Here is a 20,737-nt window from a genome sequence, read left to right as displayed (position 1 = left end):
ATTACAATTTTCCACAATTTGGCTCCTTTGTCATGCTTGGGAGCTTCACTTTTCACTATTGCAACAAAATATGAAAAACTTTATATTTCCTCATAATAGAGTTTGGGGTCACAGTACTTTTGATGCTAAAATGAATTTAGTTTAGAATGCAGGAAAAAAAAATCTTTTCTCATTCACAAAAATGTTAACTGTGTGAACTTTTCAATTCGTGTTAGAATACAAATCTTAGTTTTTAAAAACTAAGATTTATAGATCTATTTATAACATTACCAAGATTTGCAATACCACTGGACCTACTGCTTTACAATATGATATGTAAATGGTCAGTGTATCGCGGCTAAAAGATCTCCTTGTCAAGGCAGATCCGTTATAGAGAGAATCTCATTGATTTTGTAGCTGAAGATGTGCTAGTCAATTAGACAATAATAAAGAACATTAGTGGACATTAGATATTGTGTTTATTGCTAAATTTCTGTGAAGTTCTGTAGAATCATTTCAGCTGATAAAAACTGGTTCTGGTTCTTTTCAGACACCATTGAGGAGGGAGCATGAGTAAGGAAGCATTCCTAACAGACATATTTGGGCATTGCCACTCTGTTTTGGAAGGTAAGGGCACATCAAAGAATGGATGCAAGCCAGTCCTCGTGACACAGCCTCAGTGTTAGTGAGAAATCCCAGGATTACCAATGCAGATATACGTTTATAAATTGTACTCCACAGATATACAGTTTTAAATTGTACTGATAAATTCAGCAGCCTTTTAAAATTTATTTATTATGAAGGGTAAATTTAGACTTTAATGATTTTTCTTTCTTCCAGTCTCACGCATACTTTGTACTTACTTATTCCTGTCTTTTACTTTCAGTCTTTTCTAGGTCTTTCTTTGGCCGTCTTTTTCACCCTTTTTTAAAAATAATGATCTATATACCTCTCATTGTAGGCAACAGCAGTGCCCTCTTTCTCTTTGTTCTGTTACACTCTACCCACTGTTCTGTTCTCCTTCATTGTCCCTCATCAGTTATCTCCTCTAAGCTTTTTATCCACATTGTTTCTTGTCTTTTGTTCACTCCCAGTCACAATGAAGTTGTGGCTGTTCAGGTTCCAGGTCAAGTGTTATAATTTGGAAAATGCTGGATTCCAACTTAACAGTTCCAAATTAGGGGTAAACTGAGATGATTTTAGAAGGACACTAGAGTTTTAAATATTTTTACTGATTTATTTATTTTCCAAAAGAGAGGAAAATAAATAAATAGCAATTAGAAATTTATTAAATTCACTGTATTGAATTCACTTTCTGATAACAGGTCTTTATTTGCACAAATCTGAGACTAAATAAAGTTAAATGCTTAACCAGGCTACCACAAAGCAAATCTTAATTAAAATGGAACTTTTTTTTTTTTTTTTAATTATGAACAACTCTAGAGAGAAAATAAAAAATATTTTAATGTGTAAACTAATGCAACATTCCTTTTTTGGTATTCTGAGCCCAGCTGGAATAACTGCAGAGGAGACTGTATTTATCACAGCAACACTCTAGCAAGGTTAAGCTTCTTACCTTTCTTCCTTTTTGGATTAGACTTCTATTACCCTTGCTGTCAAGACAGTAAATTGACGTTTTGTGTTGACTGCCACACAGGCTTGTTATATTTCTTGTTTCTTTTGAAAATTAATTTCTTGCATATTTAGCTATTGATCTTTGTTTCAAAACCTGTTTATATTAACTCTTAATATATGCATAAACATTTTATACTATGGAACAAAGTTTTTCTGTATAAAAAACTAATGCAGATTTAAAAAAAAAAAATAAAAACAAATTCAGAGAGCAATAAGGAGCAAATATGATACTGTTTCAAAATGAAGAATTTTTTTTTTCCTTTTTCTGGCATTGTGTTGATGTACATCACCTGTTTATTTGACTTTATAAATCCAAAATATATTGCTAATATATTCAAGAGATGGGAGTATAAACTTCCAATAAATATTCCTGGTAATCAGTTGTATATTTTTAAAGCATGAACTATTCTCTATTATCAAAAGTTTTGGTGGCTTCAGTGGTAGCAAATTACTTTCAGAAGACCACAATCTTGAAACTGCTTATAGCTTAGACTAAATTTTTCTGTTATCATATTCTATTAAACACTATGACCTGGTTTCTTCCTAATCTTTTGCAAAAAACAGGGAAGGTCATCTACAGGCTTTGCATGGCATATATAGGGAAGCAGGAATGATAGTCATCTCTTGCTTTGCTGCTTGAAATAAAATCTCTCTGGAAATCTTCTGATTGTAATGTTGGGGGAGCGAAGGTGACAATAGCTGCACAGCCTGTGTAGCCTGTGGTTAGCCTGGTGAAACAAAGCAGATACATAGGAGAAAGTTTGCTTTGCCTTTTAGTATGTTGGAAGGAAGTATTCTAAAAGATGCCTTTGATTTGTTTACACTGGCTTGTTTTTCTAATCCAAAGGTGTTGACTTCTAAAATTTTTTGCCTGTCTCTTGACATTTCATACAAATATTTAGCTGTCAGCTGAGATTCAGAGCTCCTAGTCTTCTCTTTAAGCTATTTCACTTACTTTGTTCTTTAAAGGTGAGATGAATTATGTCCTAAAAGTGCCTGTCATAGTCTGTATTGTCTGTTACCAAAAAGGAAATCCATCCGTATGCAAGTGTTTATAAAGTTTATAGCTAGCTAAATTGAATTCCACACTAAATGTCCTTGAAATCTAAACTTTTCAAATTAATGCTTGTTCTCTAGGCTGTCATGCCCAGGTTACATGTTAGTCTTACAGATTCTTGATGTCGAACATGCCCAAGGAGAAGCCACATGCCTAAAACCTAGTCCAGCATCTTTGATTATTCAGTCCTCTTTTTTTTGTTTGTTTTAGCTTGACAGATACATATTGTTTTACTTTTATTCATTATGAATGCTGTTGCAAATAAAATTTTCTCTCATTGACTTCAGACTATAGCACTCTTCCATGTTCCTTCACTGGTATCTATACTGAGTCAAACATAAGTGATGTATTTTATCTTTCAAGACCTTTCACAGACTCCTTCTTTGTTCCGTCATTCAGCACTGAGGGTCTGACTCCTGATTCTGGTAATTAGAAATTTAGCAAGAGGATAAGTGATTCTTTATGATTGCTCCCTTGTCATTCCCTTTCATCATTCCTGTTTCACAGAATAATGCACAAAACACTTTAACAATGTTTGTACTGATGCCTCTCTTTTGCTATGATGCTTAGGAAAAAGTAGCAATTAAGCTGATGATGTTTTGAGGTCATTCCTGATTTTTTTGTCCAATGCTGTGTCAGAGTATCCTTGCAGTCTCATATTTCTGTCTGTGTCTAGTTGCTCTATCTCATATCATATTTAGGGGAAGAGCTATCTAACACTACCTGTCTAAAAGATAGGTGAACACCTATTCCAAACAACTCATCTTTGGTCCCTCTCTAGTTGAACTAGAGAGGTACCTAAACATGTGGGGTTGCATCACATTCCAGAATTCACAGAGGGAGCTTAGCTTGGCATACGCAAAGCTTAACATAGAAGTCTAGCTTTAGACAGCTAAAGCTAACTGAGGTAATCATACTCTTGAATTTTAAGTTGGCTGAGATATAGACAAATTTTCTCCTGCCTTCATTCGGGTTTAAATACAGTGGGATCTAATTTCATAATTGGATGTGGACTAATTACCAAAATTAAACAGTTGCTAACATAAAATTGAAAAAATAGTCACTAGAGTAAAATTAAAACCAAAACTAAAGAAAATGAAAAAAAAAAAAAAAAAAAAGCTGCAGGGAATAATCTGCCTTTAGGAACAAGAGTTGTAGATCCCTACAGTTCAACCTTCCCTGTAGTTTACTTTTTATGGGCATTAATATTTTAATACTACTGATCATTTCAATTGAAATCACAAAAAATCTCCCCCTGCCCCACAGTACTATAGTAATAGATATAATATTAAGGGACACATTTTGATCAGTGAGTAATTAGTAACAATGTTTCATCAGAAAAGTTATACCTTTAAATGTACAGTCACTATTATTGTATTACAGTTTAAAACATAATGACTGAATGCAGCTATTTTTGAGTTGAATATTTTAAGTGGGCAAGTAGTGAGAGAGAAAAAACACCTAATGTAACTGATTACAGATGATGCAATCTAATGTAATTGAACAGTTGACACATGCTATTACAGATTCATAACATTTTTAGACTAAGCCTAATCACCTTCTTTGTTATTGCAAAATTTAAGCCCAATTCCAGTATTTTTAAATAAAAACTTTTACCTCCATCTGTCAAAGAAGAGCAACAATACACATACTGGCATTCATGACTGTCTTCATGCTTTTTATATAATTACATCTGTCATTAAAAATAAAAATCCCCCAATGTTTCTAGCAATTCAATTTTAAAACTGCTTTAAAGAGCTATGAATTTAATATTCTAATACTTGCACATTTTGTACCACTTGACTTCGTATTCTAAAACAGAACACAAATAGTCAATTCAAACAAAATATTTTTATTTAAAGCAAGAAATATATATTTAAATTTAATAAACTATGGCTAGAAAACCTATTCAATTACTGGTTAAGACAAAAGTTTCTAATTTTTTCTGAATATATATTCTGTAAGCAGAGAGCTGTTGATACCTTTCTTATGCTGGTTTTGCATTTTTTCTTGATGAAGTTTCCCCATCTTTCAGGGTACGCTATCACCTAGAGTGACTTCTAAGTACTCTGGACCACTGAAACAATGAACATGGAGTGGATCATAGTATAAAGTCTTCAGGTGGGTGAAGGATCAAACTACAGTGATGCCACCTCTGCTTAGCCAGAATATGAGCAGTGGGAAAATGTGCTGCATAAAAGCTTAAATGCAAGATAAAAGCTTAAATGCAAGATGCAATTACCACTTTCAATCTCCTATTACTTCTCCCTACCCTAGCAAGTTCTTGTTTTGCAGAAATAGAATAATTATGAATTCTATTACCACACTTGCTTTGAAAATTATATTTTCTTGTTTAAAAAAATAATTTCCTTTAGTTTATATAAAATCAAATGTATCTGTTTTCAATCAGCAACTCTTTACAAGGACAAACATTGATGCAGGGCTAGGTTAGATGTTTCACTCATTGAAAACAGAAAAGCTTGTTTATCTCCTTGAACTGCATAGTCTACTCAACTAATTTGAAGGCCATGGTACTCAATATCTTCTGACATTTTTTTCCCTTATCTTTTTCACTTCTTTAAAATTATTCTAGTAGATTCCGCTGATAGAAATAGCTAACAGAGTTTCTTACTGTTCAAAGATATATATTTTGTATTATGAACAATTTTAGCCACTATAGCTCTCAATAATTAACTAATATATTTTGCCAGGCTTGGATATTGTAGCTATTTCTCTACCTCTCTTTTTTTATATTTTTTTCTTTAAACCTAGGGTGTTGAAACTTCCTATTTCTTTTCTTGACTTTTGTATTTATATTTTTTATATTTCACATCAGATTTCTAGTTTATTCTAAAGTGAGAAGTGACTCAATTTCTAGGATCACCTGTAAAGTTTATTTTTCATGTCCACTATTTTTAAAAGCCTGCTTGTGCTGAAGGTGCCCTTGCTTTCTTCCCCTGGTAGAATTTGATTAATCTTAACACATATTTGAGTTTGATTCCCACATGAAAACTCTATGTGGTTCTTGGTGTGCACTAAATTTAAGGTAAATAGTAATTTAAAATCTTCACAATTAATTACCTGTAAATGCTGAAAGCTAGTTGCACTATGAAAGGTGATCCCATTTGACATTAAACCTACTTTAACTGAAAATTAGATTTTCTGATTTCTAGTGTAGCTTTCCATTCCCAAGATCATGTACAGAACAATGGTACTAATAAGAGACTATGAGAATGCATGTTAATTATTGGTCTGGTTTAGTGCATATTTTCATTTACGTTACAAGATAATAATCTTCATCAACTGATTTCTCTAAAGTGTCACAGCAGCAAAGAGAGTCTGAAAGAAAATTCTTGAAGTCACAGTGTCTGAATGAACTGGGGTAAATGAAACACAATATAGCAAGAAGCACAGCAACTTTTGTGGGACAGATATGAGATTGATAAAGCTTATCTTCCTTGGCACAGTAGTGGTCTGGTACAAGATAAGAGCTTGGAAAGCTGGGACAGGTATAATTTTGAACAGTATTGGAGGTTTGAAGCAGCCAATGAATAGGAAGACACTCATCTCATATACAAGTGAGATGAAAGTAATTAACAGAGATATTCTTTGAAGCTACGCTTTGAATTTATTATAGGGTTTGACAGACATGTCTCTGAAGTCTATAGCAGATATTATGGGCAACATAGCAGAAAAGAAAGGAACTGGAGACAAAAAAAAATTCGCTAAAGATATTATGGCAAAAGAGCTTCTAGTGCTCAGATTGGTTACTAATTTTCTAGAGAAGGAATAATGGTTTTTCTTTTTCTACTTCTGAAATTAGGATGCTTGCTCATTTCATAGGAGACACAAGAGTTACAACCTACTCAATCCTGCTTAAAATAAAAAAAAAAAAAAAAAAGAAACAACAAACCAAACTAAAAATAGAATGTAAAGACAATAAAGGTAAAAACCTAAAGGTAATTAAAGGTTAAAAAAAGTTCAGGCCATAGTGCTAAAGGGTTTTCTGGAGTTTAGCTGAAGAAACTTGAGGTTTGACAGATCCTTCAGGATCTTTTATTCAAATACCATTAACCAAATAACTGAGCATTTTATAGTCAGTTAGTACTCCTCTTCTTTTTTTTTTTTCTTTGTGAAGGAGAAAAAGAAGAGGTCAAACAACTTATGTTCGACATTACTATCAGGAAGACTAAGGGACTGCATATTCTGTTTAAAGGGATTTTATGTTGTCAAAGAAAAACTGTTTATGGAAAGAGAATATGACTTTCCCTTACCTTACATCCCCTAGCAGAGGGCTGGTGCCATGTGGTTAAGACCAACAATGCGTCTGGAAGAAGTGCCCATGGGAGCACAAGCAGTGCATGTGAAGTAGGAAGCGTAATTGTCCAGTGAACTTTGTCTTTAATAATATGTCAGAGGGTATTTCCTACTTGCTCAGTAAAACATGTTAGTTATGTTTTACACAAGGAAGCAACAGTCACCATTTTAAGAGAATGCCTGTGCACTTTTTAAAAGTTAATTCTATCATATTAACACCTTTTCATGCCTTAAAATGTAAGTATGCATCAGTACAAGTGAATTGCTCAACTGTATCTTTAATATGTTTCTAAGTAGTCTATTAAAAACCATTCTTAATTTCAAATAAAAGACATGAAAATGGATGGGTTTTTTTTCTTATTTTTGTAGTACTTAACAAGGAGACAAAGTGCATTTGTTTAAGGAAAACAAATCAAAGCACTTTGGATTGACATGGTTGCCACTGTAACAGGATGATTCTATTATTTAAATACTCGGAGGTTGCTTTTTAAATCATTCTTGATTAACAGAACATTTATTTTCTGTTTCCTTTGAACTAGGAGTTTTTCTCCTTCCTTGCAGTTAACATACATATCTCAAACACCAGCTTGTCAACTGATGACTTTGAAGCTTCAGTAGCTCTGCATATTAAACTTCACTGGCAGAAAAATAGCTGTGATGTCAAAAAAGGAACTTGGAGGTTATAGACTCTCAAGAAAGATTAGGACAAAGCTTTCCAATGACAAAGAATTAAAAGAACATGACAAGGCAAAATCAAAAGTCTTCAGTAAGCATTGTTTTGGCTTTGATTTTCCTCTGTGATGCATGAGAACTAAGTATGTCACCTGTACAGAATGGTACAGAAACAGCTGGATATAAGCCAGACTGGCTTTTAAGAGATTAATGTCCAAAACACATAAATTTAACTTGTTTTTGACAGTATCATTTCCTTTTCTTAAGAAGGTTAATATATTATTCCTCTCATTTTGAAAGTTGTTACAAAAAATGTTAGTGTATTTTCAATTTGTTCAATTGCCCCAGAATGGATGGTGACTCGGACTGTACCATTCAAAGTGGAAAGCTCTGATTAACCTCAGGAATGCTGTTAATGAAGTATACAGTGACTGGGAGCAAGAGAAAAATAGAAGAACAAGCTTTGCTAATTTTTTTCCGGCTTAGTTGAACTAACCCTGTGTTGTAGGTGTACTAACTTGCTTCACTCACAACACATCAGAAATTGCCTGGGGAAGTGGATCTGAAAAGAAATGTTTGCAGCATAGTGTCATGAAGACTAATACCAATTACTGGCTACCTCTCTCTCTGAAGGCTCAGCCTAATGTCACTATTTAACCCTAAACCTGCATTTATATTCAGATGAAAACTTCTTATCCTTTTTTTCTTTTTTCTGGCCTTTCTCTCTTCCCATTTTTGCAGTCCTACATAGTGCACCAGTTGCAGCACTAATTTAAATAATTTCCCACCTTTTCATAAGACTTCTCCAAGATATCAGGAAAATTAAAGCTGTCAAAACTGGACACAATTAAAATTTGCAAAATTAATGGGCTGCAAAACAGTAGAGGGTTTGCAGTAGACAGTCCAAATGATTAGGTCAACAGGAGATATTATTAAAAATATCATGGTGAATGGTGAGAGCTAAACACTGCCATGCTGAAAAGTATATTTATTCAGAAATTAAGTGCTACCACAGTAGAGTTTAGTACATGAAATACTCATACTGCTGCATTTTAAGACATCTTATTACTATCAGTATTGCAATGGAAAAATCCACTACTTGCATGTGGTGACATGAAAAGGTGTTAAATGCTGATAATAGAAACATGGACTATGGCTGGATACCAAACCTACCAACAGATATTCTCACACACCATAAAGTAAAAATTATATCAGTCATTTATCTAAAATTTCATTAAAGGAAATAGCATGACACCATTAGAAAAGTGTGAGAGAGCTCTGTTTCCTGATAGATGTTCAACTATCTTGCAATATGAGGAAAAACAAAGTTACCACTGAAGAAAAGCAATGTAAGAACTTCAGCATTGGTCCCCCAAAACAGGTAGGTATGGTAGCCAGCATGATGCTACTACAGCAGTACTTTTGATGCACTTGTTAAACCAGAAAAAGTAATTGATCTTAAGCAGGAATCTGCCATATGCCTCTTCTGCATAAAGGCTTGACCTCTGAGGTCTGTTAGCTATCACTTACTAGTACATTTAAAATGTAAATTTAAAAATTTTGTCCTATTTTATCTTCTTTTTTACTAGACATATGAGCAACTATCAGAGAAAAACTATCTTCAAATTGCCTGTTATAAATTTTAAATTAGTTTACTCGGATTTTTTCATCCAATTTCTTTGAATATTCTTTTTTCAAGTTCTAGAGCAAATAAGTTTACCATCTGGACTGTCTGCAGAAATAGGAAGTTTCTAAATATTAGCAAAAGCAAGATTTAATGTACTAAGTGACAAAGACTAGTACATGAAAAGTTCTTATAAGACTCATGTTTAGCAAGAAAACAAGTTGTTCTGGCCTGTCTGATTATTTTTTAAACCAAATAAACTAATCTACCTCAGCAATCGCAAACTGACTCCTTGCTAAGGTTTTCTCAAACAATATCCACAACAAAGAAAATAATTGCTGATGGGAACAGAAGCAGTGTAACTTGCTTCATATTTAGAACCTTACAGCAAGTGTTTTCAAAGGCTCACATAAATACTAATCTTAGATGTTCTTCTCACTCTCTTTTCTGTTTCTCTGTTTCCTCATCTCACAAAGATGAAATATGACACTGATACATTTAACAGACATTACTGTGAAAAAGCCAGGATCTGCATCTTAGTAAGGGATGAACAGAATGCACTGTAAACATAAAGTACAAAATATTTGAGCCAGTTCAGAGTCATATTTGAAATTTGATAAGAACCAGTGGTACAAATTTCTAGCTCTGAGATTATTAGTAATCAATTTATTTGTTTATTTTTTGCTTTAGATTTCTCAAAACCCAAGGGCCTGGTCTTCTCAGTTTTGCAGGATTAAATGGAAATTATGTACTTGTTTACTTTGCTTCAGATGTGGTAAACACTGAAATTCCCAAATTCTATGTCTTGAAAGTCTCTGACTTTTACAACAGCTTTTCCCTACCATGTGAGAGTTTTGACCTGTCCCAATTAAAGTCACCTGCTCAGTTAAATTGCAAGTGGATTTTATTTGTTCATTTTAGATTTTTAAAATAAAATGTTTTGGCTAATAAGGATTTAATGTTTTCTTTCTTATCACTAAAGCCTGTAGTTTTGCATTACATGAAACTGAATAGATATGTGAAATGAGAACATAAATGAGGATTATTTTATCCTTAAAAAACCCCAAATATCTGTTATTGCTTCTCTCTTATTAAAAAAATTTCCCTTTATAGTCTACTCTGATCTTCACTTTTCCCTCCAAACCCTTAAACTACCACATCACCACCTCTGATTAGATCCAAAGTAATGAGCTATACTATGTTCAGCAAAATGTTTCCTTTTTTGAGTTCTTATAATTGTGCCAACTGTATAATCTTTAAGATAGGAATGAAATACTCTTTAAAAAACAACTCAAAAACAAAGTAAATATTTCTTGGGTCAGAAAAGCCTTGTTAAACATACTAAAATAAGAAAAATTAATTATTTGATAAATTTAATTGATAATAAAGAAAACAAATACTGCTCTACTTACAGAACTAATCTTCAATATTTACAAATATAAAAGAGAAAATTTAACTGCATATGTGACAAATTAGCTTGTGACTATGAGTAATTTATCCTTCTCTACTGGAGACTCATTTTGTCAGGGTATTCCCATTAGGGCTGTACTGTAAAGCAACACATTTGCCTTAAATAAAAGAGTCACTTTCCAGTCAGACGTCAACTATTTAGAAGTACTGCAGATATATATTTGGAAATGGTTTTAGACATATTCTATTACTGTATAATAAAGTTCAGGCTGCCTTTAATTTATATTATAAATATTTATATATGCATATATATTGTCTGTGTATAAATACATGCATCTCTATCTCTCTATATTGATATAACCCTTATACTGTCCTTGGAGAACTACTGGTTGGTGAAGAACTCTAAAACTGACAGGATGTCAGATATGTTTAAGGGTTTTCTGAGCTCCCTGCATCTGAAATGGTCACTGTTCAGTACAGAGCCTGGGTACACTTAAAATTTGATCAATAATTTTGAGGGCTATCCCTCACAGACCTAAGAGTCCTGGCTGGATTAAACTTTCCTCAGGATTTAAAGCCAGAGTACATGGAAGTCCTGGCATAAGTCCAGCTTACTATTCCAAAGCTGTGACTGTTGGATCTCCTGCACCACCCACCCTGGAACAGTTGACTCTCTGGTCTGCACCAAAGTTGTGAGTTTATCCTAATGCTTTCCTGATAGGATATCTGTCTCTGGAGTAAATAACTGAGAATTCCTGAGGTTTTCAGTGTTCTCAAGATCTTACCTCCATATTGCATTGGCTAGAAGTCCTGGCTGTCTTGGTCTTACAGGGCTGCATTATTGCACTGAAAAAAAAAATCAAAGCACTAAAAGATTGTATGAGTGGAAGTACTTTATTAAAATATACATAAATCCCCTTGTTTTTAATAAACTGATATATCATAATTGCTTCACCAGAAATTTGTTAACCACTTTTACTCTGAATTTTTCAACTAATGCAATCCAAATTAAAGTAAACTGTGTTTTTGAGAAACTGTTCATTCTTCCTGTCAAAAAGATAAATAACAAATACATGTATAAAGTACTACAAGTTAATATGGAAATTTGCCTTTACAACAATGAAAAACCTGTTTTAATCAGGACAAATTCTTCTATTTTTATATGAAAAATACCATAAAATTGCATACTTACTATGAAACATTTACATTAATATTAATGTTACGTAAGACTAGAAAATGTAAGTAGAAATAGATTACAATAAAACAGCGAGCAACCAAGATATTTCTCTGGTACCATACATAAGTAAAATCAACAATATACTGCAAAACCTTTTAATTTTGTATAAATACCATTTTTAGTGACAAATTTATAAAAGCTTGTCAAAATTCCTAAATTTATGAAAAGTTAACATATAGGTTTGCTGGAAAACCTAGTACCTTAGCATTTCTGGGTTTACACTGTTTAATGAGAAAGGTACGGTACAGTTTGTAAATTTTGCTGACTTGACTTGGCGCAGTATCCCTTCTACCTTTTCAACCTGTTTCCACCTTGGTACTGAAACAAGAGTAGGGCTCATAGGAGGACCACTCTTCACTAGTCTAACTAAATAACTTACTTCATAGAATCATAGAATAATTTAGGTTGGAAAAGACCTTTGAGATAATTGAATCCAGCCATTGACCTAACACTGATAATTCCATCACTAAGCTATGTCTCTGTGTGCCACGTCTACATGTCTTTGAAATACTTCCAGGGGTAGGGATTCGGCCACTTCCCTGAAAAAACTGTTCCAACACTCAACAGACTTTTCTGTTAAGAAATTTAACTTAATGTACAATCTAAACCTCCCCTGCCAAAACTTGAGACAATTTCTTCTTGTCCCATTGCTTGTCACTTGGGAGAATAGACTGACCCCACTTTGTTACATACTCCAAGTTGGTTATGAAGAACAATAAGGTCTCTCTCCCCAAGCTTTCTTTTAACTGAAACAATCCCAGTTCCCTGAGTAGCTCCTCATAAGATTCTGTGCTCTAGACCTTTCACCATCTCTTTAGCCCTTCGTGTTGTTAATGTTTAGGAAATTTACTGAATTTTGAACAGAGAATATTATTAACTGTAATGTTTTAAACTATGACTTCAATGATCAAAATTAAAAGCATTTCTATATAAGAGATACTAAAAGTCTGTACAAGACATTGTTCACAGTAATTACTAATAATGCCTGAAATTTTAGTGGTTTTTTTTTTTAAAGATTCTTCATATTATGAAAGAGAACATTATAATACTATAAAACTCTTAATAATAAATTAAAATAAAATAACTACAGACAGTCAATACAAACCATCTGCATCAAACAACAAGCAATGTTAATGGTCACATTTTAAAATAACACATGAAACTAAAAAATTTCAGCATTCCTTGAACAATCTTTTGGGGATACACAATAATTGTCACATGATTTATATTAGAAGGCAATGAAATGTTACTTGACAATTTTGCTGAGATAGCACTTTCAGGAAGTTAGAATTCTAGTGTCATTGAGGATAGGCATAACACTAACTTTAATAAAGAGATCATAGTGTCTTTGTGAGAAGAAGTAGACATATTCATATTGAGCAGAATTATATGACAGAATTTGCATCCATTAGAAATAGTCAGATAATTGGGTAGTAGCTGAAATCCTGATGCTGGACATACAGAACTCAAGGCATCTTGCATGAATTCCTCCTGGGCAAGCTAGACATGGAGCCAATTTTGAAATGTGTAGAAAGTACTCCTATGTTTTGTGTATCTTCATTTGCAGCTTTGACAATAATTCATGTTGCTGTCAGCTTCTTAGGGAAACACATTTCCTCTTTCCAGAGCCCCACTGATCACTGAATGCGCATCTGAATCAGAGTAGACATTACTGATTTCCAGAGCCCCATTGATCACTGAATGCGCATCTGAATCAGAGTAGACATTACTGATAGTAGTAAATCTGGCTTAAGAATAACAGGAAAAAACTAAATCTTTCTATTTTATATTGAGATCTAATTAGAAATTCCTTTCTCCTTTCCTTTCATCTGTTCACTGATGTGACAAGAAACAAAAATGGTATTTTAGCTCATAATATACTTCTGATTTAAATAGTAGCATTATAAGAAGAAATGTATAAGTTTTCATCTTGTATGCATCCTTGTGCATATATTTGCAAGCATTTCATTTGCTTTTTGCCCTCTGCTGCAGGACTTTTTATTGATCTATCAATGCTGGTGTCTGTTTTTTTCATTTGTGTTGCAGTTCCTTTAGAACTCAGACATACACAAGTAGGTCATATTATTCCCTCCAACATTCACCACTTTGCTTTCAATGAAAGTTATTTCATCCAGAATTAGGCTGCTCACCAAAGTCCTTTTGAAGTTCTTCACTATATCCTTGAGACCTGATTAACCCAAATATGCTTAGTTGTTTTTATTGGTAATTAAACCACCTCCTTCCTCACCTTTGCCAAGTTACTAAGAAGGATATTCAATGATGCAAACATTCGATGTGGTAATTTTGCATTTGTACTTTCATATACTTGAAAATAATAATTGTATTCACTTTGCTTGCTTTCTTCTGCAAGACAAGGGATGTCTATTCTGGATATATTTCAATTATATCAGAATTTGATCATTTCTCTCCCACATCATAACAGCTGAAAAATATAATACATTGCAGCCTTAACAAAAATAAACAAAGACATAAACAGAAAGATAGCTCATGATTGATAAAAAGTTTTACTTTTTTTTCTATTTTATAAGAAGAATGAAAAAAAATGCAGAGATGATCATAAGACCACCCTGATAACAGAAAAAAAAAAAAAAAAGAAATCTTTAAAGTGACATAAAAAAAAATAAAAAATTGAGAAAAAGAAATTACCTGGATAAACAGGGATGATACAAGAGAGAGGTGCATTTTTGTATTAGGAATGATAATTATGATAATTCATTATCGTGAAATAACAAGTTGGTTGGAGACCAGGTCTACAATGGTGCTCTTTATTACTCAGTTGCCCTTTATCATATCTAATATCCTTACATCACCAAAAGTAATTTTTTTTTTAAACTACCTTTTCTTGGTGGTGAAATCATTCACCTCATGTCTCAATAAGCAAACATCGGTACTGAAGAAGATGATAAGTAAGCAATATTTAGACTAATAATAAGAGAAGTAAAGAAATTATCGGATAGTTAATTAGCTAGTTGTGGAATAATCACTACAACCAATGGACTAAGTAGAGTACTCGATAAAAAAATTGTAAACATAAAATATAACTGCTTTAATTTTTTTGTCAGATCTGTTGTATTCATTCATTTCATTTCAAAGTCACTTATTGCTTGCTTCATGCAATCCTTAAAAATGTCAGCCCCAATATTGCTGACAAATAGATGATTTTTACATCAATAAAAGATAATGAAGTTTCTTTTTTATTTTTAGCACTACAGTGAACATGAATGGCCTTAATGAGAAGGGTTTTGAAAAAAAAAAATTGAGGAGCAAAGCTATATTAGAAATATCCTTTTTAAGATACATGAATGTATTATCTAAGTATAATATTAATGCAGTAAAGATGTTAGGTCTGATGTCATATGAATCTTGACTGAAGAAAATTTTTCAGTGAAATCTTTATATCTTTAAAATATGCATATGGGTAATTTGAAATTACACGTATATATATATATATATATATATATATATATATATATAAAAGCAGAAACTTGTATGTCCATGGATTCAACATGAATTCAACCTTAGATACTTGTAGGCTTCTATCTGTGACTTTGGGGTTAAATAGTTTTAAAATAGACTATAAAGCTTGTAAGTCACCTTCCAGTTTATTTTTGGCTTTTGGCACATTCTTGCTGTTGTATTCTTTTTTCCACTACCTTTTTCTGACAAACTATAGGTCATGTTAGACAATCTTTTGACCTATAACTTATGGCAGTGTCTACTGGGTGATAATAACAATAATTAGGCTTTTGCAATGTGAACAGAGATGTCCAGCATAAATAGGGTCAAAATGAACATCAAAATACGTGCACAACATAAGAAACATAATCTGTAGAGCAAATCTTAAATAAATCACTATTAACAAATACTTTTCTAGAGGTGTTTTTGTGTTTTGCTTGTTCAATTCTTTGGTGTGGGTTTTTCCTTAATGAGGTTTTTTGTTTGGTTTAGATTTTTTTGTTTGTTTTTTAGGATTTTGTTGTTGTTTTGATTTTGTTTTTCTTGTAGGATTCACTTGACTTTAGTTAATAAATACTGATATCTGAGAAGTGTCTACAACATCAGGATTATAAATTATGTTCACAGTCAGTCAGTCAAATGCAGATGTCTAAATCATAGATTCCTACATTAGGACAGATGTAGCCCACATGTTTATTCTTTAGTTTGATTAACTCATTATGTGCAAATTCAGAGATCATGTCTCTTGACCTCATCTTACAAATTTTTGCATTCAACCCTCTTTTCACTTCAGCTTGGACATGATAATTCTACTGCATCCTGATTGAATACTCATTTAGAGTCATACAAATGATTATTTTAGCAAGCTTTGGAACTACATGGTTTAACATGAAGTGTTTACTTTCTGTCAGAGAAGACCATAGTATTCTTACATATAGTTTCTACTAAACTGAGCTGATTGAAAACTTCACTTTTTTTTGCTTGAAAATTCTGGCTTGTTAACCTGTGAAATTTTCACTTGGAAACAATTTAGTTTGATGACCTTTAACTGTATTTCTGTTAAATTTTCATGTGAATCCATAGATTTCTTATCTCTATCATAGATATAGTATATCTCTATATGTCTATATATTTAGGTCAGCTGATTCCTGTCATAAAACGCTCCCTGAATTGCAATACATATACATTTTATTATAGAACAGTTAATGCCTTTACTGGTAGCATCAGTTTGTTTTTTTTTTTCCTCTAATATTCAATGCATTTGTGCATGAAATTTCAAATATCTAATTTCTAAGACTAAAAGCTGCTTTTGGTTGCCTGATTTCTGATAGTCAGCCCTGCCTAGTTTTAAACCTTCAATAGGGATATTTTGTGGTTTAGGAAAGGCAACTCTTTAGTTGTCCCACTGACGTGCTCCAAACAATTCTGCTGCTAGATCACCCTCCCCTTCCCTGTCTTCCTGCTCCATTTGTGACAAAAGGCAAAGATCACAGGCTGAGTTAAGAACAATTTACTGGAAAAAGCAACGAGATAAGAAAATGAACAGTACAAAAGAGTAATTCACATGCAAAATGCTTACCAAGCCTGACTGGACCCAACCCAGCCACACCATCCTGCTGTTCCCTCAGGCTTGGGACTGGTGCCATGCTCCCTGATGGGAGGGAACCCTGCGGTGGTTACCTGCTACGACCTCAAGGAGACAAAAATCTCCAGCTAGCGCAGCCTTTATGAGGCCATAGCTGCCATGTGGGTGGGCACACCAGGGTTATGGCGTCTGCCTCCCTGCTGGTGTGGAGTGCCCTGGCGTGGGTAACACAGCTTCGGTAGCTTCACACGGAGAGGAAATGAAGAGATGAGAGAAGGACACTTGGCTTGAGAGCCTGAGAACTTTTATTCCTCCATGCGTGGTTGGAGCGAATCGCCCTCAGCGCAATGCAAGGCAAAATGTCCACGGACAAAGAACTTGCAACAGATTAAGTAGGGGGTGGGTGGACAGGGTTGGAAACCCCCCTCGCCCAACAGGGACAAACAACAGGGGAATGACATAGAACATAACAACCTATGGTAAGATGACAGAGGTGGATACAGCATTCTGGGACAAATAGAAGTGCAAAGGTGGGGTGATTGATGCAGAACTTTCATGAAGAAGCAGGGAGTGGTTACAAGACTGACACCCAACAAGGACTGACAACCCCTGACTGACAGAACCTTGTAAGGAGAAAACTGTGTAAGGTGAGCAGATTGACATGTCTAAGTGACAAGAGCTCCTGTGGTAAACAACTTGGAGCAAACCACTGTGAGGGAGAAATAGGGGTACAGAGAACAAACCTAACTAACACTAATAAAATCCCTGACTAAATCAACCCAACCTACAACAGAACCCCTTTTTCTTGGAAGACAGCCCCTTTTCCTCTCATCCAATGTAAAGTGGCATAAAAAAGTCCTAGTCATGTGCCCTCTTGGCTACTGCAGAAATTTACACTGTCCCAGCCAGAAGCAGAACAGTAAATTACATTGATTATGGTCTACCTGATTTAATGCACTATTATTTTCCAGAGTTTCCAATTGCAGCGTGGGTTTTCGCGCTCCCCAGCTGCACGCGGCTCTTGAGAGCCCGGCTGTGGCGTAGCTTCCACGTGCTGCCGGGGTTTTCTGCCGCGGGTTCCCGGACATGGCTCCGTGTCTCGGGCGCGTGGGCCGGCCAGCCTCTGTTACCGTGCGCTAGGGATCCGGTAAAGAGGTAAGGAATTTGTCCATTTACTCCGTGCTTGGCAGGAACGGTTTATTGGTCACGTGGAGCGGTTCGATGGAAAGATGCAACCGCTCCCGACACTCGCATGGGAGAAAATGGCGCCTGGGTGCCAGCGGGGTAGGGTTTTATGGAGGGGCGGGGCGAGAGGATCCACGGCCTGCCGGCCAATAGGGGCGGCTGCCGTGGCGGTGACGCCAGCAACAGCGACCAACCAGAGAACCCCGCAGGGGCGGGCACCGAGCCTCGGGCTGAGCGAGATCGTGTGGATTGGGGTGGCAGGCATGGGGTTTCCCGGGGCCGGACAGGGGGGGTGGTTACAGGAGCAGCAGAGGGGGAAGATCCGGTGGCAGGCAGCATGGGGCCAGAAACCGCGGGGGGGAAAACAACACGGGGGAAGCGTGGGGGTACACAGGACTCGGCTAGCTAACACAAATAAGAACCCCTAAAACCCAATCCCAGGATGCAACAGTTTCCCAGAGTGCTAGTTCAGTTGTCCAAAGCTGTCCAAAAGTTACCTTCTGAAGGTTCTTTAAAACAGCTCCATTCTAAGTTGTACTCAGGACATGTTACTCTAGCACATTTCTTAAACACCTTTAATATTCTCTACCTATGCTTTATAATTTTCATCACTTGTCAAACCACCTCTACACCATTGAAAAAAAAAATTACCCTGAATTTACTTGTTGCATCTCTGACTTTGGGTTTAGATCGGGGTTCTGATGTGTGTTAGCAGATTCTGTGTGCCCCTGTGTATCTCCTGCACACCCCCCGTGTTTTCCCCTCCCCGTGGTGGTTCGCTCCTCGCTGCGTGCTATTGGAGCTTACCCCAGTCACTCCTGTGGACACTCCCCGTCCTGTCCCAAGAGTTCCCCGCCAGTCACCCCAATCCCAACATCCCCAGTAGCCCAGGGACCTGGGAACCGCCCCAGCGCCATCTCGGTTGGTCGCTGTGGTCAACGTCACCACCACAGCAGCCGCCTCTATTGGACGGGAGGCTGTGGGTCCTCACGTCCTGCCCTCCATAAAATCCTACACCACCAGAACCCCGCCGCCATTTTCTCCCATGCGAGTGCCGGGAGCGGTCGCGTCTTTCCACCGAACTGCACCACGTGACCTATAAACTGTTCCTGACAAGCACAGAGTAAATGGACAAATTCCTTACCTCTTTGCTGGATCCCTAGCGCATGGTTACAGCAGCTGGCCAGCCCACACGCCCGGGACACGGAGCCATGTCCGGGAACCTGTGGCAGAAACCCCGGCAGCACGTGGAAGCTACACCACAGCCGGGCTTCCAAGAGCTGCGTGTGGCCGGGGAAAACAAAGCTACGCCGCATTTACTCTATTACCTCCTTTCTTGTTCTTTTGCAAATTTTTTCTGTTTTGCTAATCTTATGTGTTTGGTTAATGTCAGGAAAGATGTTTTTACTACTCAACAAAAAGAATGGTCTCCATCTCTCTTTAGGTGATACTGTAAAATCTTGTGCTTCTGTGCAGGTTTTTTAACCGAGGAAAAATTACTCTCCACATCACAATACTAATATTGTAATAGCTGCTGTGACATAGGGCCCTCTTTAATGCAGGAAGTTAATGAGTCTTAACCACTGCTATTATTTTATTCTGTCAGCAAGACAACAAAAAGGTACTGAAATAAACAAGATATAGAATCAGAAAAATAGGATTCCAAAGTGAGATAATTTAATTAATACTAAGTAATAATGTCTTAGCTCATTCAGGTGAGATCTGCCAGTAATGGCAGCAGGGGTGGCAATCATATTGTAAGCTGGATACTAGGTAATTATTGCAAGATTATGGAGTATGGTCCTGATCTCAGTTGTCCAAAATATTTAAAAGACTCTCAAGTAAAAGTGGCCTACTTGAAAGTAATGCTGTGACAAAGGACAAAAATAAAACTGTTGTGAGGACAGATAGAATATACACATATGGGAGATATCAACACTTCTCTGTCAGTTACTAATAATTCTCACTACCTAAATTCAAAGGATTTTATTTATTTATTTATTTATTTATTTGTAAGCCTTTAAACTTTAGTGCATTAATCATTAGTGCAAGCCCAAGTTAATTTCTGTATTTTCAAACAATGAAAGTTGAAACATGGATCCTCTACCTGGGGAAATCCTAAATACGTAGACTGCTGGAGGCTAGGATGCAATATAAAGAGAAATATTAGTTGTAAACTACCTGCTGCTTGTATTCCCTAACAAATAATCTTCAACATGTTCTGGAAGAATAAAAGTACTAGGTTAAAGGGAAGGGTTTTTTTTGCTACATTGCATTATCATTTTGAAGGTTCCTTATTCTTCAAATTGCTTAAGCCTCCTTTATTATATGCAATACTTTAATATTGATTCTAAAATCATAGAACATTTTCACTGTAAGTTCTATATTTTGAAATTGAAGGTTTCATTTACACACTGTATTATTTTTACATACTCTTGATATATTTGCTATTTCTTAGATTAAATAAAACCTACATAAAAGAAGCAGCAATATCAAATAACAGTTTCATATTTTTACTTTAGACATAAAAATGTCTGCATTATGTAAATGTTTATGCTG

The 20,737-nt window shown here is 35.3% G+C and overlaps 1 long non-coding RNA gene across 1 annotated transcript; it reads right to left on the bottom strand.

The window, feature by feature from the left end:
* Positions 1-3,008: 3,008 nt before the first annotated feature.
* Positions 3,009-17,055, bottom strand: LOC128803935 (uncharacterized). The gene is made up of 4 exons (XR_008435878.1): positions 16,988-17,055; positions 11,480-11,540; positions 4,289-4,364; positions 3,009-3,093 (listed from the first exon to the last, which is right to left on the bottom strand). It is a non-coding gene; the product is annotated as an uncharacterized LOC128803935 (long non-coding RNA).
* Between the last annotated feature and the right edge of the window lie 3,682 nt (positions 17,056-20,737).

This window comes from Vidua macroura, chromosome 2 (assembly GCF_024509145.1).
Source record: "Vidua macroura isolate BioBank_ID:100142 chromosome 2, ASM2450914v1, whole genome shotgun sequence".
Lineage (NCBI taxonomy): Eukaryota > Metazoa > Chordata > Aves > Passeriformes > Viduidae > Vidua > Vidua macroura.
Note: the sequence above shows the minus strand (reverse complement) of the source record. Positions and strands in the feature narration are given on the sequence as shown.